This window comes from Dryobates pubescens, chromosome 19 (genome assembly GCF_014839835.1).
Source record: "Dryobates pubescens isolate bDryPub1 chromosome 19, bDryPub1.pri, whole genome shotgun sequence".
NCBI lineage: Eukaryota > Metazoa > Chordata > Aves > Piciformes > Picidae > Dryobates > Dryobates pubescens.
The window spans coordinates 20727956-20740394 of record NC_071630.1 but is presented as its reverse complement, the minus strand read 5'-3'; the positions used below and the strand labels follow the sequence as shown (position 1 = coordinate 20740394).

Below are 12439 nucleotides of genomic sequence, written 5' to 3'. Positions count from 1 at the left end.
ATTTCAGTAGCACAGGAGAAGAAATTTTGCTGTACTTTGAAGTACTTTCTTGACTTTTTTTTGGTAAGTTTACATCAGGTTTCCTAATGTTGTGTAAAATGAGGATAAATAAAGTGGTCTATTGCTTTTAGCTAAAAAACATAAAGAAAAATGTTATTGATAAAAACCAAAGCTGTGTTCTACATATTCTGCTGGCTAATTGTATTAGGTGGTAGCACAGGCTTCATTTTCACACTTCGGTATTTCCTAGCGCAAGCGTTTTAATTTTACATTCAGAGTGTTCATTCTTTGGGGGATACCATTAAGGGCATGTGCCTCCATGGCACTTGGGCAGATGAACTCATAATAAAAGCCCCTGTGGAAAGGCTGAATGGGACCTGAACACAAACCAAGTGAAACCACCAATTCTTTAAAGAAATGCTTGCAGAAAGTATCTTGCACTACAAATCCATCCCTAGTGGCTGCTGAAATTCTTCATCCCAAAGTTGTCATTTTACAATTGCTAGGACATGCAGGCAGCAAAATAACAGGCTCTTAAATGTCTTTGTGAACCTAAGCCTGAGCAACTACATATTTGTACAAAACTAGGTCACCACTGACAGTAAAGCATCCCTAGTATTATGTTAGAACATTTCTTAACGACTCAGAATGCCTGTAAAAATAACCAACAATTTTTAGGAGTCTCCATTATCTCTCAAGAAATGACTTATCTCAATCTTTCCTGAAAGATCTTTGCAAAGTAAATCTAGACTTAAAATACAGCATTGTAGAAGTATCAACATGTGTGATTCGTATTCTTGGTCAGTAGGTTGACTTGAAACTCACACAGCATGCGTGCTATGGTATGCAGGAGTGTGTTAAAAAGGCAATCTAAAATCAATAGCAAGAAACAATTATAGCATCTGAATACCATTTGGGTGATATAAGATGATGGTGGTGAAGTAACCAGCAGATGTATGTCAATATTTGCAACTAAGTATTCTATAGCATTTGCACTAAGAGGGTTGAGTAAATATCAATACAGCAACTCCTACCACAAAACCAGTAAAAATGATAAAATCAATATTATAAAATAAAAAGTTAGCACATAGATGAACTCTATGATCTAGACAGTGCTGTGTTAGGAGTGTTCATAGAGTCCTGGATCTTGGTACAGGAACAGACAGTGACTGAATTTGTCCAGTGCTCTGAATAATCTAGACATTGAAGTATGCAACCAATGGTATGTAAAACTTATACCACAGAAATTCATACAAAACCAGGAGGAATCACATACCCACTGTACCTGCTAGTCCTGTGCACTGTCAAGAATCCATCTAAAAGCCCACTACACACTGCCAACAGAGTCTGCTTAATGGGAAGACACTGAAGGACTTCATGGTTGTCCACGAAAAAGGACAGATTAAGAAAAAGGAATATTGCAAGAAATTTATATGAAAACATCAAATCTCAGTAAATTCTTTAGAAACCCAGCAACTATAAGGGTCAAACTGTGAGTGACAGCCCATCTGCAAGGTGCTGCCTGCAGCTCTGACCTGCATTTAAAACAGGGCTGTTTAGCCTTTTGAGCATCTAAAGTTGGTTCTGTTGTTTGCATTTCATAGAAACTACTTTTGGAAGTAAACAAGAACCGTTAGTGAATTATTTAGCATACAAATAAACCAGCAAAGAAGCCTAAGTAGGGCAATATGAACTAACTGGATTGAAATATTCATCTGTAAATAACTTTTCAATCTGCTGCTTTCACGTACAAATACTACATGGAACATTAGACACAACTAGCTTCTAGGGATATTTAGGCTCACTGGAGAGCAATTTTTATGTCTACTGGCATCTGTGGGTAGTGATATGGACTGACTGTTAATATAACCAACATAAAATTTATGTGAACACTCACTGCAATAGCAACACACTGTCAGACAGCTGGTGGCTGATGCGTAGCACATGCGGATTTTATATGCACTGTGTAAACTAACCTTTGCAAAAAAGATTTAGCAGGTTTATTAGTTTAGGAAATCGCTATAATTAAGGATAATTCATAATGGCCGCTTACCCACTCCATAGCGATAGCTGCTTTAATTTAGACTCTGTTTCTTTGAGCCATAAATAAGTGTGCTGATATCTTCTGCACAGATGTGGCACTCAACCTGTTCAACTCGGTTGAGTTTTGCTTGTGTTTCAATCAAAAGAATTAGTAGATAAATCTATAATATGCACTTTGCTTTAAATAAACCAGCAAGAAATGTGGTTGGGAAGTTCTGAAACTCTACTAGTAGCTCCATTTTGGGGGGGGGGTGGGAGGAGAACTGAGAAATTTCCTACAAGAAAGGAATACAGTATATGGTCATAGATCTGACCTGAGATAGAATACTAGATTTGCATAATTAATCATAGGAGAAAGAGATATGGCTGTGACCAATGTGTATTATTTACAATCTATTCAGCTTGTAATTGAGAATTTGACCTCTGTGAGCACTTCTAGTAACACTGTGACTTTTTGCCTTTGGTGCACAACCCAAGGCTTTGCTGCAGAAGAATACATATGGCGTCGCATTACTTCCATCCCAATTAATAATTCTTGCAAAACAGCTCCTGGCCTGCACACTGCTTATTCAGTGCAAAGCACTCTTTCTGAATTTTTAGCCACTCCACGTTCTAACTGGTTGGAAACATTCTTGGGCTCTCTAACAAAAACACCCATGGAGTTTTCTTTCCATGTCCTCCTCCTGGACTGTTAAAATCACATCATCGTGGGGTGAGGGAATCTAATTTTATTTGTTTTTTTTCTGTTTAGATGTTGCAGTAACCTCAAAAGTAGGATGCCATGAATTCACATAGTGCCATGGCAGTCAGTGGAACACAGTAAACATTGAGTGGTTGGAATCAAGTCAGTTAAAGGTGCGGTTCTTTTGCTGGACTGTACTCAGTTTTCCCATGAGCCCAATTTACACTCTGCCTGAATAATGTGCAGCAGCCAAAGCACCGGACCTATGAGTTTAGCGTGGGACTTCCCTAAAAAGGAGAAGATATAGTGTATTAAAAAAACCAAAAACCAACAAAACTAGAAATAGTCTACTTGCAATTACCAGGAAAATGCCTGGTAATCATGGTAAGCAAAGAGAGATGTAACAATCACTCTACATACTCAGTTTCGGGTCATCTAAACCTGTCACTTTCAATCTCCTGATGACAAATTACCTCATCATTCTACTTATTTCCAGGTCGATATGAAGAGATATTCACTGGGAGATTCATATTTCATTAATAAAAAGATGTTGAATAAATAAAATACCACCACTTTTATAGGGTATGAAATAGTGCTGGACCTCAGACTGCAGAAGCAGGTTCAGTCAGACTATGGTTTGCATCATCACTCGGGCTAAAAATGTAAGTCCTGAAGGCAAAACGTATTTACCAGCAAAATCTCTAATTGAGATCAATTCACAAACACAGCTTTTTAAGTCTTTCAAAAGTTTCTGTTACACCTCTGTGCACAAAGATGAGATGCATTTAAAAACATAGGTCAGTCATTATTAGCAATGTTTATATTGTACAGCATGCATGTATTTTATATATGCTTAGATTACGTCAAAGCAGGGAGAGGTCAACATAGCTTCAAAATCCTTTTTAGTAGGAAAGATATAGAAATGTAACACACAACACATAGGCCAAATGAGCATTATCTAGAGAAATATGAGCATTAGAAACAGAAATGCCACTATCAGCTTTCAAAAATACACTATGTTTCTAATATGTTGAATCATTACATCCATTTTTTTTCATGAGCGTATGGAAGAGAGTATAAAAGTATAAAACCCATCTTCCAATTCCCTTTGCAAATCCATGAGGCAGTAAAGCAAACCCACTGCTTTAGTACCATTCAAAGCACCAGAATTGAAGTCATTATGTACCTTCTGGATAAAGGCACAACAAACTTTTTTTCTTTTTTTTTTTTAAAGTGTTTCTAAGCACTGACAGGAAATAACTATTTTCCTTCTCCAACTTGGAGCCAAGATTAGAATGGAAATGGGAGTGATGAGCTGGAAGTTTTGCTGTCAATGCAAGACACCTTTTGGCAGTATCCTCTTGCTCTCTGGGTTCTGACTAATATGTTTTGAATGAGATAAAAGCTCCTCCATTAGCATTCTGTTCAACCAACAAGAGCAATTGACTATAGAAGAGAATTGCTTTGCCAATGGCATATTGCACATAAGCTGAGCGAAAACGCAAATCTCTGTGCCAGAGGAAATTTTTGGAATTTCCATTGCTTTTTTATATATTGCCTCTTTTTTAAAATATCAAATAATACCTAAATAATTCCAAATTGCAGTGTTCACTCTGATTTGTAGAACCGAGCTGAAACACTTGGGTTTTAGTCAGTAAAATATTGAACTGCATTCTTCGTGGTGACATACAGCTTGATGGGAGTTGTGGCAGGTAAGCCTGACACTCATACTGGAGTCACGGTCCCTTATGGGAGACCACATCTCCTATAATTTATTCAGCAGTCATTTAACTCCTACAGGCCATTACATGGCTTTATCTCACAAAGTCCAAAATACATCAAAGATATAGCATTTTTGCCAAGAAGCTGAACAAACACAACAAAATGGGAGCTTAATCTACACTTCTAAAAGACAGTTTCAAAATGATGATCATACAAACCTGAACCATTATACTTCAGATCAAACCCATACAAAAGTAAATAGATTTTGTTTTAATAAAACAGCTATATTTACCAGGGAAAGATATAGCTTTGAAAAATTCCACTTTCTGGTGAAAAAGCATTTGACCTTCACTTTGATTAGTTCAAATAATTGTACTAAAAATAGGAAGAGTTAACATAGGATAAAATGGGAAGAGTTAAGACATTGCTTTGATAAGTCTTGCAATTTGTAAAAATCTTAAAGTATTTGCTGCATCTTTATTAAACAAGAACTTCTTGGACTTGCATAACACATGAATCTTAAGCTCAGCTTTAAAAAGGCTTTGCTGTTACTGTTCAAGATTGCAACTGAAATACAAACTCTACCTGCTCAAAAATAGAAGCGGCAGAAACATCAGAAATAGTCTTCAGAATCTAAAAATCTCTGTTAATAATGACTGAGGGGAGGCATCATCTTTAACACTTGTGGGATAACATGCATATTTAACCCAAATATGTAACTATCTATAGCTGCTTTCCTCCTGAGAGGTGTTTTGGGTTTTTTTAAGTGTAAAACTGTTCTCTAAATCCTTCACAAAGTGCTGTAACAATCAGAAAAAAACCACCACTTATACTAGGCTGAAATGTCAACAAATGACTCCTGACACAAGCAAAACTTGTCAAAGCCTTGGACAAGGAGAAGCAAGCAGATCAAGAAAAAGAAGCACCTCTCACAGGCTGGTAGGTAGCAACAGAAGACCTGCGAGAAATGGAAACTCTCTCTGAATGGGGACAGGCAAAAGAACAAAACAAACAGAAAAGGCTGAGGCAGTGTAGGTATGTAGGGAAAATCCTGGGGGCTACAGATACTTTGACTTAAGCCTAAAGAGCATTCCATGAGGAGGACCTTGAGATAGAGAAGGCCAAGGCAGGAAACAGGATTCAGAATCTCCTTTTTAGGGTTTAGTCTGTGCTTCAAATGAAATACAACAATGGAGAAGGAAGCCACACCTTTGCTAAAAAGTTTGAAAGTGCTGGTAACAATGACCAGTGCACCTTACTGCTCAAAAGCTCATTGTGCAGCTTGGCATTACTGGGACTGGTCCTTGAGCTAACCCAAGCTCATAGTCTTCAGGACCTTCAGAGCAGGATACCTTCAGGAAAAGAAAAAGTTCATGACACAACAGCTCAAGAGAAGGTTAACTGGAGAAAAGTCAGCGCAGGTTATGTGTGAAGACCAAAGGTTCCACCATGGGCCATCCTGAAAACCTGTGCCAACACTATATCAAAGAATAAAAAGATAAACTAGCAGAGTATGAAATTAATACATAAAGAGGGTTTGTATGTGGTATATGTAAGTGGGAAGGAAGCTGGAACTGGCACTCGGGGCGGAGCATCAGACCTGTCATACCCCACTCCTTTCCAGCTAGGACAAGGTGTTCAAGCAAAGGGAAGAAGTCCCACTTCAGTGCACTGTAGAAGTTATTCAGAAGCTGGGGGTGTGGAAGGGAACTGAGGACACAACAATGAACTTGCAGATTGGCAGGAAAAATAAAGAAAAAAAAAAACATAGAAAAAAATCATCCAGGCCATAAGAGATATGAGGAAACATAAGTGTAGCAGGTTTTTTTGTTCTCTACTCCTGGGATCAGAATGACTTCTGAGATTGCCTGCAAAGGAAAGCTCCTTAAAAATGAAAGCCAAAATGAGAAAAAAAGGAAGAAAATAGAAATCATAAACTAAATAAAAACCCCAAGCACATCATCTGCCTTTGGTTGCAACCACTTATTTCCCGAGAAACAAACTTCAAATTATCAAATATGAATAATGAAAAGAGGGTCACAACGAGTGACCGAATTCAGAAGCGGTGTTCAAGGTTAGATTACATTCCTTTGTCTTAAGCAAACCAAAAAGCACTAAAACGATCATTAAGTTGATAAGGAATATTTGGCAAACTGCAAGCCACGATTTTTTTTACAAAAAGAAATTAATTTGCAGTAGGAATTAACACATTCTAGAACATAAACAGTGAAGAGTTTGGTCCTGATTTCTACAACATTTCTAAACGCACAATTTGTTTGTTCTCACAAGTTTCTTAGTTTGATTTGCAGATGGGGACCTCTGTTGGTATAAAACAATTACTAAAAAGAAATGACACCTAGACACAGAGCCATTGGCTTACAAAGAAATTACACTGGCCAAGTTCTTATTTTCATTAGATCAATGTTACCCTACACCGATTTCAATTAGAATTGCAGGAATAAGCCCAATAAAATGTAATTAATAAAAGAATCTGGCCAAATTGTGAAAGACACCAAGTATTCTTCTAAATGAAGAAATGCTACAAAGAACTAATACACTTTGAAGTTAACCTTCTCATGCTTACGCCTGGGGGCTCTTCCACAAGCGTGCCTACTGTGTATTTTTACTACAAGCCTGATGTAACCGTGCAGTACTCGAACTTTGGACTGACATATCTCTGCGCTGGGCAGGATTTTCAATCCTTCATGACTATCTATTTGTCACTGCAGGTGAGTGGTAGCACTCAGGCTGATCCCCAGCCACTTTCACAGTTACTTATCTGTCTTTATGGATTCTTCCTGTGTGTCAAGTTGGTGCATAACAGCATTACTGTCAGGGTGACAAAATTGTCCCCAGAGTGTCACAAATGATTCCCCAGCCTTATGGCTGCGAGCAGGTAGTAACACATCGACACTGCCTTTCTAAGCTCATCTCTCTCCAGTCCTGCCGCCCGCCTGTTATTCTGTAGGCACTTGCACACATTCCTCTACGCGTATGTAATTCTCAGTTAAGAATTAAGACTGCTCCAACTTGTGTTCTTTAAAATTACCACCAAAAAAAAAATGAGGTTGTTTTCACAGTGAAATCTTTTTCTTTGAAAAGTCTGCTCCTCTGCCCTGTTTTTAAATAATAGTTTTGGGGGAAGAGAACACTGCAGAATTTCTGCTTCCTAAATACAGAAGCCATAATTACAAATTCAAGCCAGCCAGCTGTACATACTGAATTTGGTTGAGCTCTATATGCCATTCGAGCTCTTAGTTTCTTGATGTGTTTCTATCGTGTAAACCCCATTCGTTTATTTCTTCCTATATATTTCTTTCTTTCATTTTTTACTTAATTTTATTCTGCCTGCAGTAACACCTTTTTTAAAAAAAATGTAATATTCTCCAGTTCAATGCTGGGGGTGAGCCTGTGATAAATAAAAAATATCTTATTTACCAAAGGTTGGTGCAAATACTTTTTTTTCCCCCCTCTATAATGCAAAATTATTTCAAGGAGAACAAAAAAAAAAAAATAAATCCACCAACTTAAAAGAATTTATGTGTTATTTGGAGAAGGCTGAGAACCTTGATGAATATATATATATACACACATATAAAAGAATGCTTCAGCAGCAAAGCTTGCTGAATAATCTAAAAAATATTTCCTGGTCACATAGTACAATCCAGGATTTTCGATGATTCTTACATGAACCTTGTTTTATGTAAATGTGTTTTGCTTTAAGTCCACTGAAGTTCAAGTCTTCAAAATGCCTTCAAAGTAAGTGTTTCCAGACAATGCCAGCTGACAGGACTTCATGAGAGTGTCCCCTGTGCTCTTGTGCTTCCATCATCTCACTGAAACAGCTCACCTCTCTTTGCCTCAGTTTCCCTGACTGAACTGAAAAATGTTAGATCTGTTTTTCATAAAGGTGCTGAACAAACTGCAGAATAGTAAAACCAGTTAGCACTAAATGCACATCAAGATAAAATAAAAGCCTTTTGTTTGGAAGGTGAACCTTTAAAGAACCTTTTAAAGGGGGCGTGTGAAATGTATGGTCAAACTGCTACCTTGAGCAATGCAGCTGGGCTAAGGGTGGCTGATCCTCGTTACCATGGGCACAGCTGAGGCCAGAAGTGTCCCAGCAAACACGTGTCTGGGTGTCCGTGCACACCCTCCCCACCCCTTGGACCATTTGTCCTTCAGCTGATGAACATTCATTGTCTGAGTTTTCAGATAGGTTCAATATGATTTCTGACACTGGAAAAACAAACCTAAAAGCAATTTAGAAATACCTGCCCACGAAGTCAAAAGGCAAAATATCTAAAGCTTCTCCTGGAATCTCTGACCTCAGAGGCTGACATGGTTTGATGGGAAATTTAATGTAATAGTCTGAGAAAGCCAAAAGGCCTATTGTCAGCAATGAAGTCTGAAAGTTAGCAGAATTAATATAACTGTACAATGGAAGTGCCCTCGAGGGACAAGGCTGCAGAACCAGGGCAGAGGGAAAAATGACTTTTGAAGTCATTTCACTATGACATTCTGTCATCACTGCTAAACGGAAATAAAAAATCATCTGAATCACCACATGCTTCAGTGTGTCCCTTCCTTATCTAATATAAAGTAATAACACTGACGTGCCATGCCCCACCTAAGCTGGGAATGGGCTCTGCGGGGACTTGGGGAGCTCCATTTTGAATTGCTAAATGCAATAAGAATAAATGCAAGTGGGAGTCTGTTTAGCAGAGAATGATGTCTGGTCTGTAGCCCATCAAAGCCCAATAAATCTCAATGCTTCAACAAGAGATGAAAATGGTTATCTCATCATTTCAGTGCCAGGGTGAAATTTTCTCTGAGCCAGAGTATTTTTACAGATGATTTATGTCTCGGAAGGGTAGTTGTTTAACAAAATGGCAGATAATGATAAATAGAGAGTAAATAGAAACAGCAGCAAGGGAGTGGTTCTTAGTTGCAGCAGTAGAATAAACAATATACTTACATAAAGTATATGTCACATGTAAGTGCCATTATTCTAAATTCTATGAGTTATACGTTACTTGGAACATCACATAAAAGAGCTGGTAATATGATTTACAGGATAGGGAATTTAACATGTATGCAAGGCAAATAAGGATCAAAATTCTTCTTTCTCTTACATCTGCTCTAATCTCACTTCACTGAAATTACTCTCGATTTACAATTGGATAATAAACAATAAATGTCTCTGCGTTCACCGGGTTTAATATGTTATTATATTAAAATGAGAAGGATCAGGAGATGGGCTAATTTTGTTCTTTTAAAAGAACACCCCACACCACTTACACTGACTGTATGCTAAAATACAAATTCTGATACAGAAAAGGGAGTGACTGGCACATACACTACCTGGACGTGCATTTTATAAAGTCATCTGAAATCAAAAACCTTTCTTAAAAGATCTTAGTTTGGATGCCATGACAAAACAAATATTCATAGAGTTAATGGTGAGAAGAAATAACAGTGAAAAGGCAAACAAAGCTGCCTTCTTCATTGTTTTGAATTAGAGGTACTGTAAACAATGTCAAACTGACGGTAGAGATTTGAGGGCAGGGTGCTTGGGTTTTTTGTTTGTTCGTTCGGTTTGGGTTCCCCCCCCTCCCCCCCCCTTTTTTTTCCCTTTCTCTTTTTATGCATTTTTCCTGTGGCTGTACACAAAGGGGGAAAAAAAAAAATCTAATTACAGTTTTAAATGCCCAAAATGCCATGTCCACCAAAAGCCCGATGCTCATTAGTACTAGTAATTAACTTTACAACTGTCAACACAAACACCACACAGGCTGACAGATAGATAGTAGCTCTGAGGGTGCTAATAAATCCGGAAATAACAACTTGACACACAGATGCACAAAAGGATGCAGGTGATAAAGAAATGTTGACATCAAATCTAATTATCTTCGAAACGACCAACTACTGCACAATCCACAGTAATGCACTGTTATTGCTAGTGATGAGCCCCACTGGAATGGCTCTTAACCACCGCATACAACTGAGCTTTTACAGCCCCTTGTCATATCTAGTGAGGACAATATCAAAAAGGAAATTATGAGTGTCATGACCCCTCCAAGTCAAAAATCTAGTGATGAATATAGGCTCAGCAAGGCATAGCAGATTACCCCCTTACGAGTTTTAAAGCCAGGATGATATATGACATTTTTATCAGGCACTTTCTCAGGAATGTCACCAAGAGGGAAAATCAAGGCCCTGAAAAGAGACGACTAGGTGAATTATGCAACTGTAATTGCCGATCATAACCTGATATGAGCTGAAATTGCTCTGTTTTCATATTGAGATAGCATAAAATTGTCGGGAAATGCAATGGCTCCTTAATGTGGCCTAGATGAGTCTAATATTCTGATCATTTTTCACTCAGCTGCTAGGTAAATAGTGCTTCTTTAACACAACCACCGTGGCCCAGGGCAATCTGGGGGCCCAATTTTACACTTGAATTGAGAAAATATGTGTAAACTACAATTTTTCATATTTTCTGCATACATAAGAAGATGAAACATCTTTATCATGTGTATTGTCTGGCTGAGCTTATACAAAATATTAGTTTATCTCTCCTACTTTGGTTTATTCCATAAGCAAAACACATAGATCTAAAGGACAGGCAATATTCTATATACAAAATAGGTCCATCTTTTATGCAGCCTCATATGAAGAAGTCTGCCATTTTGTTTTTGAAAAGCTGGCAATTAGCAAGTGCAGATTTTGCAAAATACATTAAAATACTCTAAAGTGCTCACACTTTTCTGCAAATCAGCATTCCAAAGAACACCCCAAAACCAAACAGAAAAGGTCACGCAAAAAATATATCCACACCACTCAAGATAGTAGTTTAAACAATAATCTCTATGAGAAAAGAAAGGTAAAGAGTGGTTCTTTACTATCATGTTATTAAAAAAAATATTTTATCAGAAATCTGCTGTATTAAATGATTCATAAAGCATATTTGCATAAAAACCAGATTGAGTTGAAATAAATAAGCGAACAAAACCCCCAACACACACACACACACACAAAGAAACAAAAAGCTTGCTACTACCCATTCTCAGATAATAATCAGCAATAATACCTGGGGCAGAAAGGTCATAAACCATACTTCCAAGACAGGAATAATTCATTGTACTACTATGTGTTTAAGAATTAGTTTGATAGAGTCACTATCTAGGCTGTGAGATATTGTCTATCAGTCTGACCTTCCAAAAATGAACCAGCAGACTCCCACTTAGATCAAAACCTCTTTGCTTTTATGATATGCAGTGTCTTATTCATCATGAATTTTAGGACCAGACTTATGGTGAGTGCACCACCATTTGCAAAATACAGTGTAAAAGTGAAGCAATACAAATTCTTAAATAATTAGGTATTTCTTTCATTCTGAATTTCTAAACATATTTTTCTGCAGAAGCAATCACACTGAAAAGCAGCCCCCTTTTGCTCTTCTGTTTAAGGATCAGATCAGAAACAAATAAGTACAAAGGAGATCAAAAGATTTAAATGTCTCTGTTTGCATTTATGTTATCTGTTCTTCGTTCCTATATATCCACCTTATCTAGGTGCTCCGATGCTAATTGCACAGCAGCACTGACTAGCAGTAATAACCAGCACTCAGAAAAGCCTCACATGTTGCTGGCTACTGCAGATAAGAGCCCCTTCAGAAAGTTGGATATATCTGCACCAACTTACTTCTTACTCCTCCTTGCATTTTATGTTTTTTAAAGGCTGAGGTTTTGTACTAAATAATGTAGCAAAGTCTGATACCTCGCTCTAGAGAGGCTTCAAGCACAGCAGATTTCCAGAGGCTTCGGGGTGTGGGATAGGCAGTACTGAAAATAACACTGTGATACTTCAGTAATCACACAAGTCTTTGTAAAATGTTTCACTGGATAAAACAGAACAGGCTTGAAACATAGTTCCTGGCAATTAATACTGTGTGATCCTAAACGCAGAGTTGTTCAGATCTCAAAAGAA

The 12439-nt window shown here is 37.7% G+C and overlaps 1 protein-coding gene across 1 annotated transcript in view; it reads right to left on the bottom strand.

Moving 5' to 3' along the window:
* The window catches only part of FTO (FTO alpha-ketoglutarate dependent dioxygenase), a 230485-nt gene that overhangs the window by 30403 nt on the left and 187643 nt on the right, over window positions 1–12439 (bottom strand). The window lies entirely within an intron of this gene.